Source organism: Corvus moneduloides, chromosome 3, assembly GCF_009650955.1.
Source record: "Corvus moneduloides isolate bCorMon1 chromosome 3, bCorMon1.pri, whole genome shotgun sequence".
Taxonomy (NCBI): Eukaryota; Metazoa; Chordata; class Aves; order Passeriformes; family Corvidae; genus Corvus; species Corvus moneduloides.
In genome coordinates this window covers 4,054,526-4,081,969 of record NC_045478.1, presented here as the reverse complement: position 1 = coordinate 4,081,969, position 27,444 = coordinate 4,054,526, and the positions used below count along the sequence as shown (strand labels likewise).

The following is a 27,444-nucleotide window of genomic DNA, read 5'->3' as shown; positions in this document are numbered from 1 at the left end:
GGGGGAGTTTGCCTATTCTTAAATGTGGATCACAGAGGTGATCACAACTTTAAGTGGCTTAGAGAATTGTCCATATTCAAACTGGCCAGCTGATAGGTTCTATCAGTTCCCAGAGGAAACTGTAAGCACCCCTTAGCAAGGACGTCCCTTCCGGGACTATGCTTGCTAACCTATGACACTCAGGCTGTGGGTGTCTTAAAAGTGATCATCTCAAAGAAGGTGCTGCTAAAATTAACCTTTTTGGCAATGAGAGACATCACCTACATCACCTAAGGTGAACCATTTATTTGGTTGCTGTTAGAGCCCAAGGGCACAATGCAATAAGGAGTCTGTACCCGTGAAAAGTGTTAGGCACCGGAAGAGATTAGCACTGATAATATGGAAAAGAAATAAAATCTAAGTTTTAAGAAGGGATTTGAAAAGTTTTCAGGAGGGTTCACCTGTCATGGTTAATCTCTACTGCAGCACTCTGATCATGAGGACCAGAAAACTCTTCTCAGGTCTGTGTTCATAATCAGGTCTTGAAATAGTGTCATGAAATAAAATGGAGAAACTTAATCTCCTTTGTTTATCACAAAGAAATGGTTTGATAAGGATCTGTGAGCTCATACCAAGGGTAATGGGCCATGTTTCATCCTCAACAAGGAAGAAAAGCAAAATAAAATTACAGCTGTGGAGATTGTTACCTACAAAGATTGCACAAGATGGGGCTTAGCAAAGTGAAGCCAACGGGTGGAGCACTTGCTGGGCTGAATTTTGGCCCAAGTTTCACACCTTTACATTTCTTTAGCAGCCTGCTCCTGGTTAACCCCTCTCCAAAATTGTTTCCTCCAAAAAAAGTGGTGCTCATTTCTCTCTCTCTTGTTTCAGAGGGAAGAACAAGTGGCAGAGGGAATGGAGAAAAGGGACCTGGGTGTCAGGGGAAGGTGTCAAGCTGTGGGTCTCAGCTGCTCTTTCCAGCCCTACAGCAGCCCTTGACTGTTTCACAAAATATCTTTATCCCATGATGTTACAGAGAGCAAAACCCAGACAAAGGGATGTTCTTTGGTCTTTATACACCAGAAATCACTGAAAGAAATTCTCTAGCCTTTATAAAGGATAGGTTGTTGAAGGACCTGCCACATGCCTTGTCTCTTCTGACTGTAACATTTCATAAAATCCATTATTCCATCTCTTGTTCTCTCTGATCGAGGTCTTCTGCACATTAACTTAATTGAGGAGCTCTAGACTGAATATTGGGAAAAATTTCTTCACTGAAAGGATGGTCAGGCATTGCAACAGGCTGCCCAGGAAAGTGGTGGAGTCACCATCCCTGGAAGTGTTCAAAAATGTATAGAGGTATTCAGGGACATGGGTTAGTGGTGGACCTGGCAGCGCTGTGTTGATGGTTGGACACAAAGACCTTAGAGGTCTTTTCCAGCTGCAATGATCCTGTGATTCTATAAATCACCACTTAATAATCATCAGAATAAATTCCACTCTGTCTGTTTTCAGATGATTTTTCTTAAGACTCGATATTATCCCCCAAATAAATGATTTCATTTTTTTAAAGAAGAAACTTATTTTGTCCATGAAAGGAACATTTCATTCCAGTCATCTCTTCTGGTTAGTTAATGTTTGAAAACTAAAAATATTTTCTTTGTTTCTTTTCTTTTTCCAAGTGCACATCAACTCCTTCTTCTGGAGGACTCCAAACCTGGAGATTTAATCATCAGGGTGGGGACTCTTACGACGTTACCCACTGGCTAAATAATCCACTTTCAGTTTGTGCACAGAGATTTGATACTTTTCCAGCATCAGATAGCATCTCAAAAAGATTTCTTTTATCTTTATCCTTGTTCAAACAAGATGTCTGGGTGGTAATATTTCCGTTCTCTCCCAGCCCACGGAGTCCCAACAATAACACACTTCACATGGGTTAATCAAACTGAGATAATAGTGTCATAACTGAGCCAAAGTTGTGGAAGTCACATATAGGAGCAAGAGAAACACCAATTCATTAAACTTTTCCTGTGCCAGTGCAATGAATACAACTGGAATTGTACTGTCATAAGTCTCTACATAACAAGGAGAGACTACACACAGGTTTTTCTTTCAGGAAAGTGGTTCTCAATTATTTTTATGAAAACCAGCTTTATTTTCTCCAAATAAGCTGCTATTCCCATTTACTAACAATATGGGTAACTTGATTAACCTGAGCTTTTAAATTCTGGAAGTCTAAAATTCTCTTGAATTGGGAATTATTGCACATTCTAGTTCCCCATTTAAATGCTATTTCAAACCTTCAGCTTCACTTGCTATCTCAGTGCATCCCAAGAAAGCTTTCTTTCAGTTCTTAAATACTCACTGTTCAAGCCTTGACAATTACACTCTGAATATTTGCATACCCTTATTATGCTTCTGTTAACCATCTATGAGCAAAGCTTTATTTATTCTACCCTTGTACTTGTTCCTAATAATACCACCATTCCTAGCTTTGATCTTCTCGTTGTTCTTGGAATAATTCTTGTGTGTTGTCAGCACCTTTTTATTTTGATGATGTTGACAATAAAATCTTATTCCAGGTGAATTTACCTGGACTTACATAGAGGTCCTACCTTTCTGTCCTTGGATGCTCCTGAATGCTAACTTCAGAATTTTACCAAAGACTCTTATCTTACTCAGTCGTCCATCCCAGTACCACTCGGGGCTGCCAAACAGAGACTTCTACACTGGGCAATTAAGTGAGACAAGTTTGCTCAGAGCTAGAACTACATCCCTGACTCCTGAGCCCCTCATCACTCAGCTGGTTTTCCTACCTCTGTAGGTAGAGGCTCTGTGAATTCTGAAAAAGTGAAGTTTTTTTTCCTTTCAGTACTTAGAGGGAGTTTACAAAAAAGATGAAGAGGGACTTCTGACAGGAGCATGGCATGATAGGTCAATGGGTAGTGGCTTTAAACTAAAAAAAAAGGGAGAGATTTAGATGAGATATTAGGAATAATTTTTTCCTTAGGAGTGTGGTGAGGCCTTGGCACAGGTTGCCCAGAGAAGCTGTGGCTGCATCATCTGTGGAAGTGTCCAAGGCCAGGTTGGACAGGGCTTGGAGCAATCTGGGATAGTGGAAGGTGTCCCTGCCCATGGCAGGGGCTGGAACTAGATGATCTTTCAAGTCCTTTCCAACCCAAACCAGTCCATGATTCAATGATTACAAAAAAAGGAATGCAAGAAAAAAGGACAAGGCTGATTAGGGAGGAAGCGATTCATGTATGCTGATGGTGGTAGAAGAAATGCCCTTTGTGTTAAGAGTTTAGCTAAAATTAAGATATGAAAGTCATGTCAATGCCTTTTTCTTCTGCTGCACAATGTTGGTCACCTTTTCACTTTACAGACAGGTTTGGATACTTGAGGAAACCCGTACGGCTATGGTACATTCCTGGCATGTCTAATTAGAACAATAGAAATTGAACTAAATGCAAATTATTTCCACAAGCAGCAACATTTTTATTTTTAGATGAATATTCCTCTCAGCTGTCTGCCCAAGCACTTTGTAGTCTGCTCTGTTCAGGCCTCCATCAGCGACTGAGAGACATTAGTGTAGCTGCATGTGTGCTACTCTGTATGCAAAAGATATCTATGAGTATTAACTAAATTTGCAAGAGGAATTAGGATCAGTAATAAATGCTTTAGCAAAGAGGCTTTTGGGAATAAAAAATATATCTTCAGGCAAAATTCTCATAAACCAGACATCATCTTTGATTTACAGTTTGTAGTATTTTCTTCCTTACGTCCAATATTCCCAGCTCCAGTGCTCCTGTTCTGTTTGGTGTGATTGACTGGGTAGGGTGGGAGGGCAGTTCTGTAGGATAAAATTAAGTCAATGAAGACATGGACTTAGCGAAATAAAGAGCATATTCAACTTCAGTTTGTACTAACCAAGTCAGGCTGAAAGCCGTGGATTCACTCACTGTTCCTAATACACAAATACTGTGCCAATGATAACCTATTCAGTGACAGAACCCAGCTTTTTGGTTCAAAGAGCAAAATATGGCCATGTGTTCAGTGAGAAGGTAAGAAAGAATGCTTCTAGGATTCTCCCTTCCCATTCCACATAAAACCAGCAGTTTGTCTCAGGCTTAGTGGGAGTGGCAATTTTGAGAGCTGTCCTGAAGTGGTTGTCCACCTCTGCTTCCTTAGATTCATAGTGCACGAGGCCAGAAGTGACCATTAGAATTCTCCTACCTGACCTCCTGTATAGCAAGTGGATTATTATGATCTCCTCTGTCCTTAAAGTCTTTAGATCACATTGTCTCATACCTTGGCTTTTGAATAATTATCCCCAATAGGATTTTATCTTTTTTTTCTTTCAATTTTAAATGACCCTATTAGTAGATCTTCCACCAGTGACAGGTTGTTTAAAAGTCACTTTAGGACTATTTTTTTCCCTCCTGTAGTCAGCCTCTATGTTCATTTAATTAATTTAATTCCACTGCTTATGGCAATGTCCACACCCTAAATAATTCTTCACCTTCTTTGGCATTTAAACCTTTTAAATGACTGTAGGCAATTTTTTCTATTTGTTTTTAGTCATTTCCTAGCCAAGCTACATGGATATTAGTTTTTCAGATCTGTCCTCATAAGACAGCCCTCCCCAGCCTCTTTAGTGACATCTCAGCCTTGCTCTTCACTACCACACAGGCAGAACTCTGAGTTCTCTTCCTGCGTTAGCCCATCCAGCCCAAACAGGGTGTGGACAAAATTCCAAACTTGACGAGTCCATCAAAGCTGCCACTGACTTCACTCAGTGTTGGAGCAGGACTTAAAATTTGTGTGGTTTCTTTTGGTGAATGATACAAGGAAATGAGTTAGAAACTCTGAAATATTATCTTTGAAAAAATATTTTATATTCTATGTCCTGATAAAACCTCATGGTTATTTTACAGATCACTTTTATTTCAGGTAATTTTGCCTTTTTTTGCCTGAGTCTCACTTGCCACACAATCTTTTTTGCATTAATTCTTTTTTTTTTTTTTCAGGGTGTTTTACCTTGAGTTTTTCAGGTTGAATTTTATTTCCCATTTCTTGCCAATGTATTCCCTCTGTGCCCCTCTGTATTATTCCCCTTTGCCCTCAAGTGACTTCTCCATCCTCAGTATGTTCTCACTAAGATGAGTTTTTATTGTGGCCCTCAGTTTCTAACTGAGCGTCCTCATTTCAAAGAAGTATCAACTGATTATATTTTGCAAAAGCAATTATAACCTGCTATTTACAATAACCTTCCTCCAAAGCAATAATGAGAACTTCCAACTTTTATTTTGCTATGTGGTATAAGCAAGAGGATCTCACTAGGACAGCTGTACTGTTCTCATATTATTCAAGGGAGCTCGAGCTTTCATTAGCTTCTTGCTGAGGGTTTTCATTACATTTTCAACAATACAATAGAGTTATTAGTCAAGCCAGTGTAAATTAATGTGCTGAACTAGATTTTGAGTCTAATACTTGGCAATTATATATTTTACAGTAATATATAAAAAACTGTTAGGGTCATATCAGTATCTGTCTCTACCTTACCATCCATCCATGGTACATATACTAATAGATATTATATATATTAGTATATTCAAATCAAATATATTATTTACATCTTACAAAACATATGTGTGTGTAATGAGTTTGGGTACATACACACCTAGTCAGACACCAAACATGTCTGTAAAACACTCAGTAGCCCAAAGAAAGTGTCTAAAAAACTTCAACTTTAGTCACTCAATGCGAAGAGTAAAAATCAAGTTGGCAAAATCAAAATCAGTGACAAGATGTATAATTAGATCCCGGAGTTTATCTCCAAGAGAACTTTCCAAACTAAAACCTCAGAAAATGCAGAAAAGTGCAGGTAGTTACTGGATAAGATGCTGAGTATTCAAAGGTAAAATAATGATCATGAATAGAGTAGAAAATTACATCAGTTGGGGCTTAAACAGTATTTCATTGAAAAAGAGGATGCAGGAGGGACACGTGATTGTCATGGCCATCTCGTCATGGAGGAACCAATTTAACTGCCTAAAAGTGTATGGGTACTGTCATCCTTAATTCCTTGGAGTATCCAAGGCATTCCTATGGGACTGATAGATACAGGATCAGCAGGAACCCAATGATTCTTCAGAGTGGCACAGCCCTGCTACTGTAAGATTATTATTTGATGTACTAGAATATGCACCCCCAATAAAACCTCAGTTACTGCACCATCACAGGGAGAGAGGGCACTGGATGGCCCCAGAACAGGCTGCTCAGGCAATCTGATGCTGCCCTGGAAGTATCCAAGGCCAGGCTGGATGGGGCTTGGAGCAAGCTGGGAGAGTGAAGGGTGACCCAGCCCATGGCAGGAGGTTGGAAAAAGACGATCTTCAAGGTCCCTTCCACCCCAAGCCCTTCTGTGATTCAGTGATTCTGTGATTCTAAGATATCCCCACCTCTGTTCCTTTATATTAGCTTCTTCAGACAGATTTCCTTAGGAAATAAATCTCTACCAGTGTGTGTTATAATTCAAACTTTATGTACGTGCCTACCTGTCAGTCGGTGCATTTCCTAATTACACTTGTAGGAAATCCGTAAAATCAGGCTTGACAGTGGCTGCTCACCACTTGTTTCTTGGTGATATGCAGGAGCTGTTGTACAGGATTAGCCAATTCATCCAAAATCCAGGGGGAAGCCTGTGCTAGAGCTTGGAACAGCTTGCAGGTCAAAACTGATTTTCTCCCCTTATGTAGAGTGAGAAAAACTAAGTTGGAGGGAATTAAAAATTATTGCAAGGCAGTAAAATTAAGTTGAAATCAAACTTTAACCCTTGATGCCTTTAAGTACAGATCACTGCCAAGGACCACTTGCCAGAGCTGCATTTCTTTGTGGTTTAATGAACTTATGCTGAGAGTTGAGAGGATTGCAGGATGGAAAGCAGTCCAACACCCCAATGTATTTACAACAGCAAATACAGCTTCCAAACTAATTTTGGTGCTGCCTGTACTTTGATGCACTTGACAGTTGTCTTGTGCTGGGACCAGCTGGCATGGAAATTCCTGCACCAAACTCTTTAATCTTCTGAACATCTGAAACCATGGATGACCATAACCAGAATTCCCATGGGAAGGATCCATGTCCAGTTCCATCTCCTGAGCCAGACCCAAACACTTTGGGGAACAGTTCTAGATGTCCAGGAAACACTAAATATTTAACAGTAGGCAAAACTGAATTCTAGTGCCTGACAATGTTATGAAGTGTTTAATTCACCTGTGTATCTTCTGGGTTAGCTCAGATATTTGCTTGGTTGTTCTCTCCTAAAGAACAATCTTATTCATAACACAAACTTTGATTATTTATTTTCTAAATAGAATTACAATGTTTACCAATTCTCATTTTGTAATAAGTAAGGAAGAAATAAATAAAAAGAGAGAAAAGAAAATAATGCTGACGTGTCAAAACATGTTATTTTAAAATTATTGGATTAAAATATTTATTTCCCTGTTCTAAGCAATTTTTTGTATTAAAGTGGTCTTTATTTTATATAAAATAAAGTTTGGATTTAAAAGCTCTATATCACACACACCAAAAACCCCAAACTCAAAAAATAGAACCCATAAGGAAAGTAGATACCCAGATATTAGTTTAAATGGTTGGGAAATCAAGTAGAAAGACATAAAAGTAGGATTTTCAGAAGAACCTACATGACTTGGGAGCAGAAGTCTCACGTAAAATCATGTGGTTCTATCTATCAAAATGTCTTGCCCAAAGTTACTCATCAGACCAGAGAAATATCAGGAGGACTTTTGATATGAGTGCATGTTTATTTTTATAATTTCTTTATCATTTGTCTGACCTACTGTGTCCTAATGTTCCTCTGCACCAGCTTTGTCCTTATTCAGGGAAATTCCAGTTTATTTAATGTTTCTGCATAAGCTGGTTGCCATCCACTGCAAACACATCACAGGCCACAGACTCCATACACCTGACCTGGCATTTACCACAGGCCACAGATTCTTAGTGCAATCCATAAAGGACATTTGGCATTGCTCTGCCTTGCCAAATCCACCTCAGGGTTAAGCTTCATATGTTCTCTTTTGCATCAATTCCTTTAAAGATGGTGCTTTCTTTAATGAGCTGTCAGAGCTAAGCATTTCTCTGCAGTTAAATGGTGCTACGCCTTCCCTGGATTTACTCGTGCTCATAGTTAGGGAACACAGCACTGTCCCCATCTTCAAGCTGGGAGTTTGTGGCAGGTGAGGTGCATGGGAAACTGGGAGTATCAGGGCCATCAGGTCATCCTGAATGTGACCATTTAATGCAGACACAGGAAAGTGAGGATTTGTCTCACCAGGCTGAACCGGTGACCCCTCAAGCACCGCTGGCAACATTCAGTTCCTGATTTGTAGGTGAAAGGAAAGGAAAACTGCAAAGGTGTCCCACATGTTGACTACCCATATTAAGTTAATATTTCTTTCATCCTTCCCCAAGGATGCGGGGAAAGAGAATTTTTCTCATATTTTTCTATTGTTACTTTTATTGTCTCACTGAGGGTGAGACACAATTTTCATGGAATCATCACAGAAGCACAGCATGGTTTGGGTTGGAAGGGGCCTTAATGTTCATCCAGTTCTAACCCCCTGCCATGGGCAGAGACACCTTCCACTAAACCAGGTTGCTCAGAGCCCCATCCAACCTGGCCTTGGACACTTCCGGGGATTGGTCACCCAAATGCAAGCTTTTAATTGTCCATGGGAACACTTTCTTTCCCAAAAAGGTACAGAAAAAAAATCCCTGACAGCTGCTTTTCAATATGCAACAAAATTTTGTAAAATATTCTGATAATACCTTTCATGAGATTTAAATAGGATTGCTCCAAAAAGTCAGCATTTTAAGGAGAAGGTGGTGTTTGATATCAAGGTTTGTTTATATTTCAGGAAAAGGAGAACCAGCTCTAATCACACTTTATCTGCTTCTCCTTTTTAAGCTGCTGTCTTTTGGGTAGAGAGATCATTTTTACAAAGAGTTTTTACAGCAGACCCACTAGGCATTATTAGAATCAAACTGATGATATTCCTCCTTAGGGCTAAAGAAATGGAGATAAGAGAAGTAAATACAATATTCAAGGTAATTTTTAATAAAACTGAAAAAGAGAAAAGTCTGTACTTTCTTCAAATTTAGATGATTCTCTTGATCCTGAGAATAAATGCAACAATTTGCCAACCAAACTAATTTTCCAAAGCAGATAGGGTAGAACCAGTAGTTTTATAATAGGATGAGTTTGCAGGTTTAACCACAAAGAAATAGCCATTTCCTTTTCCTGCAGAAGCTGATATGAAAAGAGGGTAGATAGCATGAATAATTATGATGGCTTGAAGAATATGTTTTGAAAGTGCTTCAGAGTGAAGATAAGTTTTTTTGAGTAGATGGACATTTTGTCAGTAAGTGTTCGGGGAAGTGGCTTGAATAATGCAAAGTATCTTTATTTTATTTTATATTTTATTTTTTATTTTATTTTACTTTATTTTATAATAGATTTGTTGTCTTTTTGCCCAACCTCACACTACGTACATATACAAGTATGCCCATGTATCTATCAAACACAAAACCAGAAATAATTCAGTCTGCTCAATTTCTTTAAGCCATGAATATATTGAAGTTCCTGACCTGCCTGGCTATTAACCAAGATGCAGGGCAATTCCTCAGAAGGCTAAATAAAACCATAGGTCTTTGACCCTTCTGAAACTTACAGGGAAAAACATAAATGCCAGTGGTTCCAGAAATGGATATGGATTAGTGTGTTGAACTGTTTCATTTTAATGGATATAAATTATTTCTTCTTTTCAGTCTTTCCTTTTACCATAAATTGCTTTGAAACTCAAAACTGAAAATGTCTGCTGACCAAAAAAAAAAACACCCTATTTTTAAAATTTAGTAATTTCCAACTGGGCTGGTTTTGTACTTCTTGACATCCCTATTTTCATATTTCTTTAATATTAAACTAGCTAAAATATCTTTTTTCTGGGAAAACCTGTGGATTCAACAAACAGCCAACCCCTTCCAGAGATTTTTTTGAAACTTTTCAGCCCTGGTCTGTTTATTCACTGCCCTGCTATGCTAATGCCTTGCTCCTCTGTAATCCTGACACAGGGGCAGTTTTTCTCAGGATAGACACAAAGCCCATGGGAATGTGCACATGTCCAAGCTCCTGCAGCCTTTTAATCTGCAAGTGGCACCATTAACCCCAATAAAAGCATTCACAGGCATGTGCCACGGTGCCCACTGCTCCCGGCCTTTGTTCCCAGTGCTCATCCTGCTAACAGAAAAGGAAAACTTGGCTAATAACCTGACTTAAATGGGAGCCAGCATCAAATGTGACTCCTTTGTCCCTAAAGTTTGGGATGTACATGCCAGGTGAGTGCCCTGAGCTCACAGCTTCACTTCAGGACCAGCTGTGAGAGTGAGAGCTGCCTCCTGAGGGCACTGAACCTTCTCCCTTCTGTCCCTGTGTCCTCCATGACTGTAGAGAACAACCAGCTTGGCTTGGATGATGGAATGGTTTGGGTTCAAAGAGACTTGAAAGATCATCCAGTTCCAGCCCCCTACTACAGGCAGGGACACTGTCCACTATCCCAGGTTGCTCCAAGCCCTGTCCAAACTGGCTTTGGACATTTCCAGGGATGGGACAACCCCAGCTTCTCTGGGCAACCTGTGCCAGGGCCTCACCACCCTCACAGGGGAGAAGGAATTTCTTCTTAACATCTAGGAATATTTGATATATTTAACTTCTGCCTAGCTAATGTTGAAAGGATTAATCCTACATTATTTCTTTATTCTGGGTTGAGTCTGAACTCAAGCTTGGAGTTATTCCAGTGACACCCACAGGCTTTGCCTTGCATTTTCCTCCACAGCCACCATTAAAACAAAAGATCAACACTTAAACCCTTTCTTTATTTCCCACTGTCACTCTAGATGCAGCTTTCCCCTTATAAGAAGAGGAAATGCCAAAAGTGTCACAGTAAATGCAATTACCAGCGCCTGGTTAATGTTTGGGGCTTGGGCTTTTTTGTTTGTTTTCTTCTTTCAGCTCTCACGTTTACTTCTCCAGAAAAAGCTTGATGTATTTAAAAAACCATGAGTGAGACGATCCCATAGAAAGAGCTGCTGTGACAATAAAGCAGAAGTTAAGTGACACCAAAGTCCCCTTGTCTGCCAGGCACATGCACACCCGGAGTCCCATCTGCTGAGTCCCGATAACTCATTTGCACGGGGCACGACGAATGGCTCGGCTCGGAGCAGGCGGAATCAGCTGCAGCACACGTGCCTCTTGCTCTCTAATTCCTTATTGTTATTCCCTGAACTCCGGTGGCCCCAAGCAGCAGGAGACAGGGACACATGTAACAGCTCTCACCCTCTAGCCCAGATACCAACCCCCTTTCTCTTTTCTTTTTTTTTTTTTGCGTTTGTGTTAGGCTACAAACATTTCCCAGGACTCTCATTCACTGTGGCAGAGCTGTTCTGAGAATTCGGCTGACACTCACATGGAGCTCGTTTTCTGTCCCTTTGAGCAATGCCCCTGCTCAGGAAGATGAAACACTCACAGCCCATCCAGGCTTTCCATGAATAAACCTTTAGCAAAACTCCACCTGGAAAAAAAAAAAAAGGGAAAAGTCCAGCAAATCCAACTTTGCATCAGAGCAGCAGCAATCGGGAGCCAAGCAGGAATTTTTTCCCAAGTAACAAGGAGGTACTGCCCGCACTGGGCTTATCTGGGCAGTGATTTACATGTATAACTCTCCGTGAAGAAGAGGTATCCGCTCTCTTTGACCTCAGTAAATCAAAAACAGACAGGTCGCAACTTTAACTTATTTCTTTGGATACCACTCCACCGACACACAGAAGTGTATGAAGCACATGCATAATACATAACCCATCTCAGGTGCCGACCATCTGACTTCTTTTAACCCCCCCAGTTTTTGTATTTTAATGGTGCTGAGTTTAGACCTGTCATTTCGGGTTCTTTTCGTGTCTGTCGAATATATTTGGCCAGAGTTTGTTCTCTGGCTTTTCTATGAGGTCAGTAAGTAACTCAGTGTTTACACAGATGTTTCACAGAGTAGAATCTGTTGTTAATATGTAAATTGCATACGTATGTCTGCCACTGAGTGTATGTATTTGCAGCTGGATAGTTGCAGGTATATATAGATCTGCACATATATATATATACACGTACATGATATGCATGTAAAGATGCAGAATTGCACAGATTTATGTGTAAGATTTGAAGTATTATATAGGTACATATATATATACATATATATACATGTAAGATTTTAGGGATTATATAGGTATATACCTACTCTATAGGTATACAGAGGTATATATATTATATATATATACATATAGGAAAACATCCTTATCACACGTGGTTACCATTATTTACTATCGATCTTCATATGGTGATAAGATAGTGTTTCTGTTCAAATAGGTGTAAATACCCTTCATCAGCTCCAGGCTTCTGATTTAACAGGGAAGAGAGATGGTTTTTGTGTCAGAATTAAGGGTCTGCTTTCTTGTCTGCCTGAAGTCAAGTGCAGCCCTGCACCAAGCAAATTTCATTGCTTCTGCAAATTATTCCTGATAAATAAGAATTATTGTGGTTACTATTATTATTATTGTTATTATTATTATTCTAATCAGAACAAGCTTTCTGCAACAGGAGTGCCTTGAAGATGAAGGAGCAGTGGTGAGACTGAATAGGTCATGTCTTGCCTTTGCAATTTGATGGTTTTTAAAAGTCTGAAAGAAAAAAAATTGCATTTCTTTAACACAATTTTTTCAGGCTTTGCTCCTTTAAAGAATCATAGAAAGTCCTGAGTTGGAAGAGATCCACAAGGATCATTGAGTTCCACTCCAGGCCCTGCACAGGACAAACCCAACAACCCCACCCCGTGCCTGAGAGAGTTGAGCATATGCTCCTGGAGCTCTGGCAGCCTTGGGGCTGTGACCATTCCCTGGGGAGCCTGTTCAGTGCCCCAGCACCCTCTGGGCAAAGAACCTTTTCCTAATATCCAGTCTAAATCTCCCCTAACACACCTTCATGCTGTTTCCTTGAGTTCCTGTTTTTGAATGACCTTGTAATCTCCTGTCCCAAATTGCAGATATTTCAGAGAGTTTGCATTCTAAGTATGAGAGAGGTAGAGTCACCACACATCCCTGTGAAATGTAATTACCCCTATATTTAGTGGAATAAGAGGTTAAAATAACACTTTATCCTCATATTTTTTGCACAGAAAAGTCCACCATAGAATCACAGAATGGTTTGGGTTGGAAGGGACCCTAAAATTCATCTAGTTCCAACCCCCTGCCATGGGCAGGGATGCTTCTGAAGAGAGATACATCAGGGTATATGATACAAGAGGTACATAGAGGTCTGTGCTTGTAGGTAAGTGAGGATCTCATTTTACCTTTCTTGCCCTCCTGCAAACTGCTTTTACTTCTTTCCCCCTCACTCTGCCTTACTCCTCTCCCCCAAAAGACCCCACATCTTGTCTATATAGCCCGTGGCCCTTTCAATCCCACAGTGACCTGTATCAAGAAAGTCCTTGCAGGTGCATCCCACCTCATACTCCCAAGAGAAGTTCATTGCTAACAAACCAGTTTCAGTTGCCAATTAAGTCGTTAGCCAATATCTCAACTCGGTTTTTGTAAAGATGTGTTAAAGTGTTTCCTCCTTCAAATATCACAGAAAAGCTCTGTTCTTGTTTTTACCCTGCTAACTCAGAAGTGCAGAGGAAAGGAAAGTTTTGACACTGGGGATGACATTTTCAGCACAGAGGCCTTTGCTCCAGCCCTTGCTCCCAGCATTGTTTCTCTGTTATACGAAATAACTGTTTAATGCAAAATAAAGAATCCTTTGAACAGGGGCAGGAGCCCACACCCTCCTCATGTGATAAACTCATGAGTCACATTGCTTCTTGCTCTTGCTCTCACCATCCCAGGGAACAGTTCACCCTTCCCTGCATGGAAGCAGTTTGAAATTCCCATCCTTCATCACTACCACGAAGCTGTAACAAGCCCAGTGAGGGTGGATGATGCTGAATTGATCGCAAAGCTAAAACTGATGCTTGCCCGGGTGCATGTGGCCTCCTGACCTAATTCTGCTTGTGATTTGCAGGCAGGATGTGCTCCTCGCTCCTTGCCCATACCCTCCCTGCCTGGAGGAAGACTGATTTCCCTAAGCTGAATCTAACCAGGAAAAAAAACTGCACAGGAGAGACAAATGTAACGTCTCCCAGAAAAAGATGGATCTTCTGGCATCTCTGAATGTTGTTTATTATACAGGCCACAGAATTAAGCATTCTCAGAGCCACAAAATAAAGCTTGTTCAGGTGAAAGTAGTAAATGAAGGTTTAAAATCAAAGGGGGAGTATCTTTAATATTTAAAGACAAGACATGAGGTAAATGGGAAAACTGTTAGCAGGGAGGGGAAAAAAGCAGATGGGAAATAGCCTGTATCAATACACCACCAATGGGACTAAGGACAATCATGATTATTTAAGCTTTTCAAGGGCAAAATAAATAACCCAATCAATTTTTTTTTAATGAAAAATTGGTAAAATGCGACTGCCACTTACATAGAGGTATGAAGGGAGCATAACCCCACACATTTGACATGACTACAAGAGTCCCCACCATTCCTTCAGCCAAATTTCAGTTTTGATCCTTGTCTCAGGGAAAATAGAGAAGAATGGAAAGGATGTAAACAGAGCTAACAAATATGACTACAAATAATAAAAGGATAAAAAATGGTATATAAATAAGGGAGGTAAATCAGACACATACATCGGTCTTTCATTTTTGAAGAAAGAGTAGAAATGAGACTTTTTTAATGGGTTTTAAGGGCAAAACTGTTTAATTAACAAAAGAAGGAATTTGACATGTAATTAATCCATGGCATTTGCTGTCACTTTCCATTACTGCAGCAAAATACCTCTGCATATATAGGGCTGCTTTATGGATGACCCATCCCTGGAAATGTTCAAAGCCAGGTTGGATAGGGCTTGGAGCAACCTGGGATAGTGGAAGGTGTCCCTGCCCATAGCAGGGGGTTGGAATGAGATGATCTTCAAGGTCCCTTCCAACCCAAAGCACTCTGTGTTTCTGTGTTTCAATGATAAACTCCATTCCCATAAACACTGCTTATGTCAAACTGCACTTGAAGCTATTCTAACCGTTCATAATCAGTTTCATTCACCAATCACTAGATTATTTTTATGAGTTCTTAATATTTTCCTGGATTTCACAATCCTATTTTTTTATTTTTTTCTTTTTCTTTTTACCATGTACCCATAATATTAAAATTGCGCACGTCTTTTTGGCTTCTGCTTGCATACTTTATTTAAGAAATGTCACTTAAGTGTTTTTCAAGATGAAATAATGCTGTGTGATGGTGTTCAAACTAGACCTTCTGTGGCATCTCCTTCATTAAAAGCCTTTCCAAACAGGTTAGAGGATGAGCTCTGAGAATCAACACAGGTAGAGCTGATCCTGCCCTAGGGCTGGGCCATGGAAGAGGTGACCTCTTGAGGTCCCTTCCAGCCTTAGGAGTCTATGTTTCATTATTCTGATACAGCAAATTGCTCTGCCCCATTAAAATGACATAACACACATTTCTGGAGGTCCCGAGAGAGCTCATTAGAGTGAGGTGAGATTTTGGTTTAACCCTCTTTTTTTTTCAGTGTAGAAACCAACCAAAAAATAACATGTAACCAACAAGCCAGAAACACACAGATAAACTAATATCCCACACTTGTTGTAGGAGATTAATCTTAAAATCATCCACTTTGCAGTCTCCTTCTGAAACATCTTACTCTGATTCCAGTTAGAATCTGGTCACTGGAGAAGATGATGCTGTTGAGCAATGTGTGAGTTTCTAACTGAAATTAGAGATTTACTTCTACATTCTCTGTCTTTGGAAGATCCAATTCTGAAAATTTAATACAAATTCATAGCCTAAACTACCTGTTAAGCCTCAAGTGGGCCAAGCCAGGTTATCATACTCTATCTACTACACCTAGAATGTCACTAGCAAAGTATTTGGAGAGGTCATCTTTGAGCACCCACAGAGGAATGGGGAGGGCTGGGGTTTCCATGGGGGTAAAAGATTAAGTGGAGGGAGGTTGTGAGTCCACCACAAATGGTGCAGACTGGACAGGCTGCCATTAGTGAAGTTCTACTATAATTGCACCTTTAGAAGGTAAAAATATAAATGTTTTATTTTATTCGCTGAGTGGTTTTAATATTGGCCAGAGGCAGAAATGAGCCTTTACTGTAAGACTTGACTGAGTTTAGTTTGGAGTTTAAAGATGAACATATTTTATAAGCCTTATTTTTTTTCCTAGACACCAATAAAAACTATAGAGAACAGATCTCCAGCACTCCTCTCTACAGTTAGTAACACGATAAAGGCATACAGCTTAAGGAATGCTCAGAAATAGAGAAAACAATCCAGACTGCCTGGACATGCACTGAGGCTCATTGCTGCAGGCACTCACTGCTAAGAGGTTATAGGGGACAAAATCTGAATTGATAATTTCCAAATTTTTCAGTTTGCAGCCAAATTTGAAGAGAAAGGGCAGTGACTCTTTGTGATTGGGAAAGTAGAGCGGTACAGGAATACTTTGGGTGGGTAATGAAAGAATCTGACACTGCAAGGGGCTGTCCAGGGTAGAATCACCATCTCTGGAAGTGTTCAAAATATGTGTGGAGGTGGCATCTGGGGACATGGGCTAGAGGTGGCTTTAGCAGTGCTGGGTGAGTGCTTGAACCTGACACTTTTAGAGGCTTTTTCCAACCTTAACAATTCTATTATTCTAAACATTCAAAAGAATAAAACACCGTACATATGTATATATACGTTCAACTTTTGTTTTATTTCTCAGACCGAGCTCAGCTCAACTCCCTGTTACCAGGTACAGATGATGCTAATTTGAATCATTCTCCTGCAGCTAACTGGACTGTTCATGATCCTAAACTTCTCACCAGCAGCCTCAGGCATGACTAACCAGTAAGGAGATTCTATTTCCCTCCCCCTTCTTTTATACATTTAAACAAATAAAAGTTTAAGTTACGGAATCCAGAGTGGCTTTTTCCTCACGTCCAGATTTCCATCTTCCTTTTCCCCCCCCCACAAATTATATTTTTTCCCACTGCTCTTTAATTTAAATATGATATTATGGGTGGACTTGCATCTCTTCTATTGGTGGTATCCTGCACCTTTGGGAATCAAGGACCCCTTCTGGAAGAATTATGGAGGTAAATCAGAACATTTCACTTTCTGGTAGTAGGTTTATTTTCCCTGTGCAAAAATTACAAGTCCACTACAGAAATTCCAGGAGCCCACCAGAAGTTGCTAAATTTTCAATCCCAGAGTCCTTCTTCCCATAACCCTTTGTCATCTCAGGATCATTCTTGGATATGAAGCCTCAGCACACCCTGGCCTCCCACCCCTTCCCAGAATTTCTGTTCTCTGCTCTGCAAAGTTAGTCACTTCTTCGCACAGCAACAGATGGGACTCTGTACCCAGATAGTTTTAACCCCTGTAGGAGAGTAGATGGCATATGGAGACTAAAAGTGAAAAATTATCTGGGCTAAAGTGGCTAAAATTTGACATTTCTAACTAGGCTCCCAAATGAGACTCAAGAAGAACCATGATCTCTAAGGCAAGATGGAGATCCCAAGCACCAGTATCATTTATCTGCCTGGGACAGAAGAAGGACTCTGCTCATTTTTACTGTGCCTTCATTGCTTGTCCCACTGCCTGAGATCTGGCTACAAACCCAAATCACAGCTGCCAGATCCCTCTGAGCTGCTTTGACTTCACTCTTTGATTAAAATATTAAAAAAATTAAAATATTGCTTCCCTTGTGAACAATATACCTGGTATTTGGTGGGAAGGGAAGGAGAATATGTTGAGGAAAACCTGGATGAAAGGGATTTGACAGATTATGAATTTCTCCATCACAAGTATCTGCTATTATCTTCTACCAATTTTAATACACTGAAGAGGACAACTGTAACTGGGAAGCAATCCCAAGTGATCCCAAAAGACCTGAAATCCTCAGACACATTAATAAACCTGCATGAAGCTCATTTCTTTCAGCAGCGACTGCAAGATCAGGCCTCAAATTAATGAAATTGTAAAGACAAAATGAGAAATGGAGGAGCTGAAGAGCACAAGCCAGAACAGAAGGATGTTATGTGAAATGAAATGAGAGGATATTTGAGAAGAAAGAAAAAGGTTCTATCACAAGTAGAGAAACTAAGGGAAGGAAAAAGTCAAAGTGAGGATAGGGAGAAACTAGACAGGGAAAAACCAGAAAGCTTTTCTCTGTTTCTAAATCGGCTTCATTTTACTTGGCAGAAGGACTTCTGTTTTCCACTGGTGTAAAGGTATGCAACAAAAGCCTGGGAGATTCATTCCACCTCATTACAAGCACAATTAGGCACCTCTCTCATATTGCCTCTTATTTTATATTGTCGTGGGCCATTCTTGGCAGAGTTTATGCCATTCAGACCATACAATTAGAAATATGTCATTTGAATAATGGAAAGTCAAACTTACCTTTTAAGTGACTCCCATCATTTTGGAATAAGAATTCATGAGAATTCTAATTTCTCTTTGTAATATTATTCAGAACCTATTTTTGTTTTCTTATCAAAGCTATTTAAAATCATGAACTTCACCATGTGATCATTTACTTCATAACACTTTTATTTCTCCTTTAAGGTTTTTATTATTAATGAGAATGCATTTTTTATAGCACAGAATGCTGATATTTTTACTTATAAAGACTGTAGGAAAGTGTCATTTGATCATCTAATGACCTCTGGTGGATGAATCTAATTGACTCACAAACACATAATGTTTCACACTGACTTTAACTTGTATTGATTGCACTACTGCAGAGCTGTGCAGCTTTTCCAGGCTGCAGAAATATGCAGCCTTTAAAAATAATCCCATCCCAACCCAGGAAGAAATGTCACAAGTCTCAAAGCATCTCACAAGCTAAAACCATAAAAACCTCTAATAGTGCTCATCAGGTCTAACTTTGTCCAAATATCTTCTTGTGATCCTGTGCAGAATGGCTTTAAACTGAAAAAGCAGGTTAAGATTAGATATGAGGAAGGAACTCTTCCCTATGAGGGTGGTGAGGCCCTGGCACAGGCTGCCCAGAGAAGCTGTGGCTGCCCCATCCCTGGAAGTGTCCAAGGCCAGGTTGGATGGGGCTCAGAGCAACGTGGTGGAAGATGTCCCTGCCCATGGCAGGGGGTTAGAACTGGATGATCTCTAAGGTCCTTTCCAACCCAAACCATTCCATGATTCTGTGATCCCAGAGTTTCTTTCTTTTGTGCGCTTCACAGCAGGCAAGGCAGATGCTCCTCTTTTCCTCCCATGCACACCTGTCTAGCTGTATTTTTACACCACACACTGTGTATCTGATCACAAATACATCTATCAATATGTATTAGTTACACTATGGGAATAATAAGTAAACTCAGAGAAGATATCCTTGCAACACTACACTATGGAATGCATAAATAGCTGTCACTACTGAGCAGGAGACAAAGTAATGAAAGGAAGAATAAAGGAAGTAGAAATTCTTTCCAGTTACACTTTGTTTGCTAAACATTTGAGGAGGCTATAGAAGCCTTTTGATCTTCTCAGGTATTCCTAAGTATTTCTTAAAAGTAGAGATACAAAAACAAACCAGAAAAAAAAAAGGGAAAAAAAAAGTAAAACTGTGGACCTACTTTGCATTTACAGCAAGATTCCCTTATTTGATTCAGTCTGTCTCACACTTCTTTTAAAAGGCTATAAAAATATATCACCTATTTTAAAGTGGTTTTATTTTTAGCTGCTAAAACATATAAAGTGAGACTATACCCCGCTCCTCCACTAGTTATGTTTTATTAATCTTCCCTTCTATGTTTCCACCAAATAGGTGTTGTTACCAGAATGTGAGTTGTGCTCACAGGGGTGTTGTGAGGGTGTAGATGCTGGGCGTGTTTGCTGTGACAACACAGATGGGTCTGAGCAGGTTCTAGTACCTTCTAGAGAGGTCCCTCATGTAGTGCAGAGACCTTTTTGTTGAGGACTCCATATCCAAACCTCCTGCAGATTAACCTGAAGGGTGCCTGTTCTCCCAGCTCTGCCATTAAAGTTCTTGGATGCAATTTCCACCTCTCTTTAATCTCCAGAGTAAACTTTGAGTTATCAGACCGAACGCAAATTTCCTCTCTCTGTGCTGCGCTCTGCCCTTATAGCCTGTGTTTGCTGTAGCCATTCCACAAAATGAGATTCATTCCAGCTCTATCTGTCTCCAAACAGACAGACATCCTGCATGGAGCAAATCCTTCCCTCATCTAAATTACTTGTCTCCCCCTCGCCTCTGTTCCTTGTTTTTATTCCGGCACGCAACCCTGGCACCAGCAAAGACTCTCTTGGACAGAAAACAAAATCCTTTAACAATTCCACCAACCTAGAAGCCTCGCTGGGGAGGAAATGGGAAACCTCTTCCCCTTCACTCTTGCTACCAGCAGCTGAATCAATGGGGGTCATTATATTTCTTGCCCAAGATGTCAAGGGGTCAGGAAAGAGCAGCTTTGTTGAGGAGTTGCTCCAGCCCGATATTATGGATTTGAACAATGAAAACAGAGCTGGATTGTGAGAACCCACGTGAGATTGTTTAAGGCAAGATAAAGTCATTTTGATCATTGCTATTGCAAGTGGACTTTGGATCATGAAGGGCACCCCTCTAGTTAGAGTTCTGGAGAGGATTTGTGCTGAGCAGGGCAGGAGGAGGGAGCAGGACACACGCTAAGACAGAGCTGCACCAGCTCAGGGTGATAGAAATTCACCTCCAGGGCTGGACATGGATCACCAGGTGATCCAGTTTGGATTCCCCAAGAAGTGTTCTCACACCAAAGGATGAAATTATTGAGACTGAGGGACTTAAAATGAGGTTTTTACAAACCCCAGGAAACTTCTGACTTGTCCTGGGGAAATGGCGATCCCTTAGGCCAGGGCAGTCCCTCTTGGGGCATTAGGAGAGGAAGCTGTGGTTCCTCTTGTTCCTTTAACTACCTGCCTTGGTCTCCCAGGCTGAGGGATCAGCTACTCCTGCAGCACAGAACCTGCTGCTCACAGAGGTTCTGTCCTGGCACCGCTCCTAGACAACTTCACTTGGATTCAGTTCTTCTCTCCTTCCGAATTCCTTCCTTCCTTCCTTCCTTCCTTCCTTCCTTCCTTCCTTCCTTCCTTCCTTCCTTCCTTCCTTCCTTCCTTCCTTCCTTCCTTCCGAATTCCTTCCTTCCGAATTCCTTCCTTCCGAATTCCTTCCTTCCGAATTCCTTCCTTCCTTCCTTCCTTCCTTCCTTCCTTCCTTCCTTCCTTCCTTCCTTCCTTCCTTCCTTCCTTCCGAATTCCTTCCGAATTCCTTCCTTCCTTCCTTCCTTCCTTCCTTCCTTCCTTCCTTCCTTCCTTCCTTCCTTCCTTCCTTCCTTCCTTCCTTCCTTCCTTCCTTCCTTCCTTCCTTCCTTCCTTCCTTCCTTCCTTCCTTCCTTCCTTCCTTCCTTCCTTCCTTCCTTCCTTCCATCCCTCCTTCCTTCCTTCCATCCTTCCTTCCTTCCTTCCTTCCTTCCTTCCTTCCTTCCTTCCTTCCTTCCTTCCTTCCTTCCATCCCTCCTTCCTTCCTTCCTTCCATCCCTCCTTCCTTCCTTCCTTCCTTCCATCTCTCCTTCCATCCCTTGTTTCTCTTCTTCTTTTAATTCTGTCTTATTGAAAAATGCCCTAGGGTATATTACCGTGTCCCGCAGCCGTAGGGAGGAGGAGAGAAGATCCAACAGGCAGAAATTGTGCAGCAAGATTGATTTATTTAATCATTTTACAAACTCTTTGATAGACTTTTTTCTTCATAGCCTAATTGGACAAAGGATCAGCCACCCCTTGGAGTGATTGGCTAAAATCCTAAAACATCCATTGTCAAAATATTTTTCTACTATACAATAAACAAGACTTCTCAAAGTTGCAGGTATTTGGTTGTTTACAGAACTCTGCTACCTCTTCTGTGAGAGAGAAAAGCCTCTCATGGACTTAGAAAATAGCAAGAAAATCCTTGCTAGCAGCATTTTTGTATCCACACTACCTTTGGTTAAAGTTCAAATCAACTTAAATTCCAAGCTGCAAAAATCACTTCTTATAAAAGGGAGATATTTTTCCACCCTCTTTCTTTTTAGAAGCCTCAGAGCTGGACATTTAGTACAGTCTCAAAAATTGCAGCTAGAAAGGTGAGCGTGTTGGAAACAATCTTCCCAGGAATAGCTCCAGTTTGAGTCATCGGCATTTTACAATAATAATAAAAATGAAAGACATTTCCTCAATAATTCCAAGCTTCCTCTCATTTGGATTACTTTAACTGGCCTCCAAAGTTGATGGGAAGTTACATGATCTTATGAGAAAATGTTTGGGCTTAACAGTGCTTGAGGTTTTCTCTTCATCTGGAAAACAGGTGAATTTGCTCTCATAACTCTCTTTTATGGAGGATGCAGAGGAAGGCATGCCTGGATTCATCCTCTATTTCTTTCAGTACCAAACAACAGCAAACCTTGTTGGTGCCTTATCTCTTATCTCTTCATTTACCCTCCTTTGAGTTTTTACATTTCTCTTTAATGTGTCCCACTAAGATGCCCAAAATCTGGGATTGATGACAACCAAACCCAGGACAGCAGGAAGGCTGCACCATCCTTCTCTGACACAGAGCAGCAGCTTGTCCCAAGCAGAATTTGGGAGTGTGACCACAACCTGTGGCAGTTCCTGGGCAAAGTGTGGGAGTAGCAGACTTGCTTTCAGCTCCTGCCATTTAGCTGAAAAGTGGGAAATTATTTGGCCATGGCAGACCTGGTCCTATGTCAAATCCCTGTGTCAACATGGGCCTGAATACTTTTAAGAGATCTGAGACATTTTCTACATTACTTAGAGGAAGTTGCTCTGATTTTATTACAGTGCTCAACTCATGGGGGAAGCAACAAATTATGGTCTTTGGTTGATGGTTGATGGTGTCTTTCTATTATTCAGTTTTCTAAAAGGGGGATTCTACAGTGGTTACAAGTCCCTAAAATTATTTGGGAGCTCTGGACAGATTTTTTTTTTTTCTTCAAGATATTCAGGCACCCAAAACCAAAAGTTAGGCACTGAGGTGCTTCTGAAAATCCCATTAGATATCTGACTTGTATCTTTAGGCATCTCATTGCCTTTAAAAATGTTGTCCTGGTGCCAGTGAGAATTGGAGCTTTTGCATATCAGGCTTTGGTGTACAAAATGTGCAAAAGTTACAGGGATTTTTACTGAAGGGATAAAGATATCAACTGTCAATTTAATCTCAATCAGAAAACAACAACACAGTCACTGGTCTATTGTTTCTTTGTTTCACTTTACAAAATTCCTGTAATTATATGCAAGTACCTATTACAGTGGAAATTGGTTCTCCTAGACAAAGAATCTGATTTTTTTTTTTTAACTGTACAAATTACGCAATTGGAAAAAAAAGTGAGCAGTTGGAGTGTGGAGAAAAATGAGGCTACATCTGTAGGATTTTGTTCTTCTTTTAGTATCAAATCACCAAACCCACTACATTATTTATCCTACAGGCTTGTGCTGCAAACGTTGAATACAATTCATACCCTAGGAAAAGAAATGTGTGCTTTGTAATTGCCCCTGATTTGAACAACCATTAATTTCATTAGTCCTTCATTTTATTTTATTTTTTTTTATTTAATATGGGAAATCGAAACAGTTTATTTTAAAGCACAGCTATAAGCCACTGATTTTTTAAAATCCTAAAAACTGTGAATTGCACTATACATATGCCTATGCATATGCATATACCTACCCACACATAAACCAAAACTGTATAATTTATATTAGAAACGTGCATGTGCACAGACAAACAGGAAAGTATTTTCTTTCCTTTCACTGTAGAACAAAAACTCCCAAAAATAGGAGTTTGTATGAATCAGGGGCTTTCAAAAAATAAATCCCAGTGAAGTCATTCTTCTGTCCTGTGTTTAAAATATCTTGGGTTTGTCAAATGCTGAAATTCAAACTTCTCAGTCGTAAAATTAATCTTTTTCTTGCAGTGATTTTTATTTGTTTTGGTCCTTTATTTCACCCATTGAGAAACTCTGAGTACACTGTAGATGAAAGGGTAAATTTCAGTGCACATTTGTGGGATGTAGAGAGGAGACTCTTAAGCAGACCACACATTTCATTCCCATTAACTCCAAATTTACCACTGGGAAAAAGAACTCCTTTGTATAATGGTATTATGCCACGTTGCATATTCAGAACCCTTAAATCTGTATTTAGGAACAAATAGTCAAGCTAGGAAATAAATTCTATAATTTTTGGATGGTTTCGTGTGTGTTATTGGTGTGTAAAGATGCTGGGCTGTTACGCTGTGGTCGCATCTCTTTCATGTTACCTACAAGTTGACTTTAATCTGCATATATTTTGGAAAAGGTACAGGTATTCCCAGGCAGGGACACTGAAAGAGAGGAATCAGAGTTACTTGTGATGACTGGGATTGATGACAACCAAATTATTTAGTTGATCTCAGCCACTTCAAGGTTTGATCCCGCATCAAGCACCTCAGTCCTTGCTGTCAGCAGTGCTTAAGTTGAGTGTTGTACCAAAATCTGCTCATCTCAGCTTTTCCCTTGGTGTTGGATCACTTCAGAATTTCCCTTCTTTGCAGAAGATTCTCCTCCTTTGAGAACCCCCGTAGCCAAAATATTAAATACCAGCGGTGCCTGTCAGAGCCAAATAATTCCTGCTGAATTTGCAGCAAGTCAGGAAAAAAACAGGTGGAGTGTTTTGGATGTTTTAGCCTGATTCCATCTCACTCAGATAATCCACTCCTCTCAGGATGTTTATTTTGTTTTCAGACAACAGTGCATTTGTCCAGGATTGGAAACTCTTGGAGGGGTAAAAAGAGGTTGCGCAGAGATGTGAGCTTTGTCCTTTGTTCTCCCAAAGGGTTAAATCTGAGAAAAAAAAACGGGGGGAAAAAAAAAGAGAGGGAGAGGAAGAGAAAAAATAAAAGGTTAGTGTTTTCTGTCCATTAAAGAGAGTATTCTGCTCTGAAACCGAATTGGTCATGCATTCTTCCCGCGTTTCCTGGCAGAGAGGAGAGTGACTGCAGCACCTGCCTCCCCTTCCCCTCCATCCCGCTCCCTGCTTGCCCTCGCCCCGCTGGATCTGTCACTTATTACCCCACTGCCTGCAGGACCAAAGCAGCTTTGAGATGCCGATTTCCCTTAGTTAGCTCCATATGAAATTCCTCCTGGAGCATAGCTGGAAGTTGTTGGTCTTTTTCTTTTTTTATTTTTTTTTTTCCTGGACAAAACTGCTTGTGCTGAGCAGAGGGTCTGGATACCAGACAATTTGGATGGGCGTGAATGGACAATGCTCTGTTTCATTTTTCTCCCTCACATTTTCCCTCCAGCAAATGCCATCAACATTTGTAACAAGAAATTTTTGCTTCTGCTGAAGAACTACTTTCACACTTTAAAAAAAGTAATCCATTAAAAATTCTCCTCACTAATTTCTGTTTAACATTTTGGATTAAACAGCTTTTCATGTTTCTTCCTCTTATTTACCTCCAGTCTTTATGCCTTAGCTCAGTCTTTGCATCTGGGCAGAGAAATCTTGACAAAGTAATCTCTCATGCTGAAAAAGAAAATTCCACTAAAACTGATATATCTCTGATTTGGTCTGAAATTTAGGGTGGAAAACCAGATGGTAAACACCAAAAATTTCTGAAAAAAAATCCAGTTTTCACTAACCAAATGACAAGAATATTTTTTAAAAAGCAAATTATTTTCTACAAAACAGATGTACAAAGGTCTTCCACCTCTAAATGAAAGTATTTCTTTTCCTATGCATTTCCTTACCAAATTTTTGCAACCTGAGAAAGATTTTAAAAAGGGCATTTCCTAAAGTAATTTCTAAAAAGGAATCTTTTATTTATAATCCCTGGAAGTTGTTTGTTTTTGTGTGATGCAGAATCACTTTCTTGGGACCAAAGGATTTTCCCAGTGAATGATCCAGGGCCTGAACTCTCCCAGAGCCCAAGAGGAAAAGATGAAAGGTGTTGGTTGGCAGTAGGGTCCCATTTTTCCCATGTCATGACTCACTCTGGGAGAGTTTTTGGGGAAGGAGGCAGTGAGATCTGCAGGAGATATGGATTAGGCGACATGGATTAAGTGACATGGTTGCAGTCTACCACAAAACCAGACTGGCCTGAGTATTTCTCACTTCCTATTCCTGCTAAAGTCACTCTCATCCTTTATATACTCCAGACTACACTCATGGCAATAGGAGGAGATAAATCTATCTCCTGGCAGAGGCAGGTGAGGTTATGAATGTTTAAGGACTACTTGTGGAAAAGAAAAATACATGCCATTCCCTCTGAATGATGAAAAACTACATTGATTTCCACGGTCATGTGAAACTAGAACGAAAGAGCACTCTTCATGTTAGTACTGGTGGCCCATTTTTATTTTACTTTTTCTTAAAAAAAAAATAGAAACAAAGGGCATTTTGAAGTGTAGAAAATACGACTCGTTTCCTTAAATATGTCTGAAATTAAGCTTGTTTTTTCTTCATGACTGAAAGAAGCAGTTATGGAAAGTGCTGTAAAATAAGACAATCTGGACAGCAGCAAATTTGTATTTCCACTAAAAGATATAGGAAAAGACAAATTTATCCCATTCTTATGATGTGTGTGACTTATTAGGGCTAACAAAATGCTTTGGACACTGTTGGTTCTAAAGGGTTGGGGGAATATCCTGTGGTGTCTCACTGGAAGAGGACTGAAGGTTTTCAACTGTTTGTTTGCCAGGAGAAATGGGGGAGCAGAAAGCTGGCTGCAGGTGGATCCCACTAACCCTGGAATAACACGTCAACAAGCAGCAATTCTGGGAATTTTTAAATATCTACCTGGTCTCTCAGCTGCATTTTTTCATCTTGCGCTGATTCCATGTGCTGTGGTTTTATCTCCTGGACAGTGTAAGAAACTAAGGACAGGGATTCTCTCTACGTCCAGGTGCCACACCCTGTTCCGCCACAAAATTCCCAAGTCCCTTTCAGGCTCATATTGAGTGAAACAAAATAAAAAAGTTAAAACATTAATTTAAATTTTCCTCTTGACAGATGAGTCAAGAGGAACACATGCTTGCATTGTCCTCTGGAATATCCATCTTCAGGGATCACCTACGGCCTTTTATCTGTATTGTATTGGCTGTTTTTTTTCCCAATGTGCGAGTGACTGCACACACCCCACCAACCTCACCAATGCTATTGAATTTTTGTGTGCTTGAGGGGCACTTTCT

The 27,444-nt window shown here is 40.2% G+C and overlaps 1 long non-coding RNA gene across 1 annotated transcript; it reads left to right on the top strand.

Moving 5' to 3' along the window:
• Positions 1 to 9,258: 9,258 nt before the first annotated feature.
• On the top strand, positions 9,259 to 19,257 carry LOC116442261. Its single transcript, XR_004239463.1, has 3 exons — positions 9,259 to 9,269; positions 14,415 to 14,419; positions 19,136 to 19,257. It is a non-coding gene; the product is annotated as an uncharacterized LOC116442261 (long non-coding RNA).
• Positions 19,258 to 27,444: the final 8,187 nt, after the last annotated feature.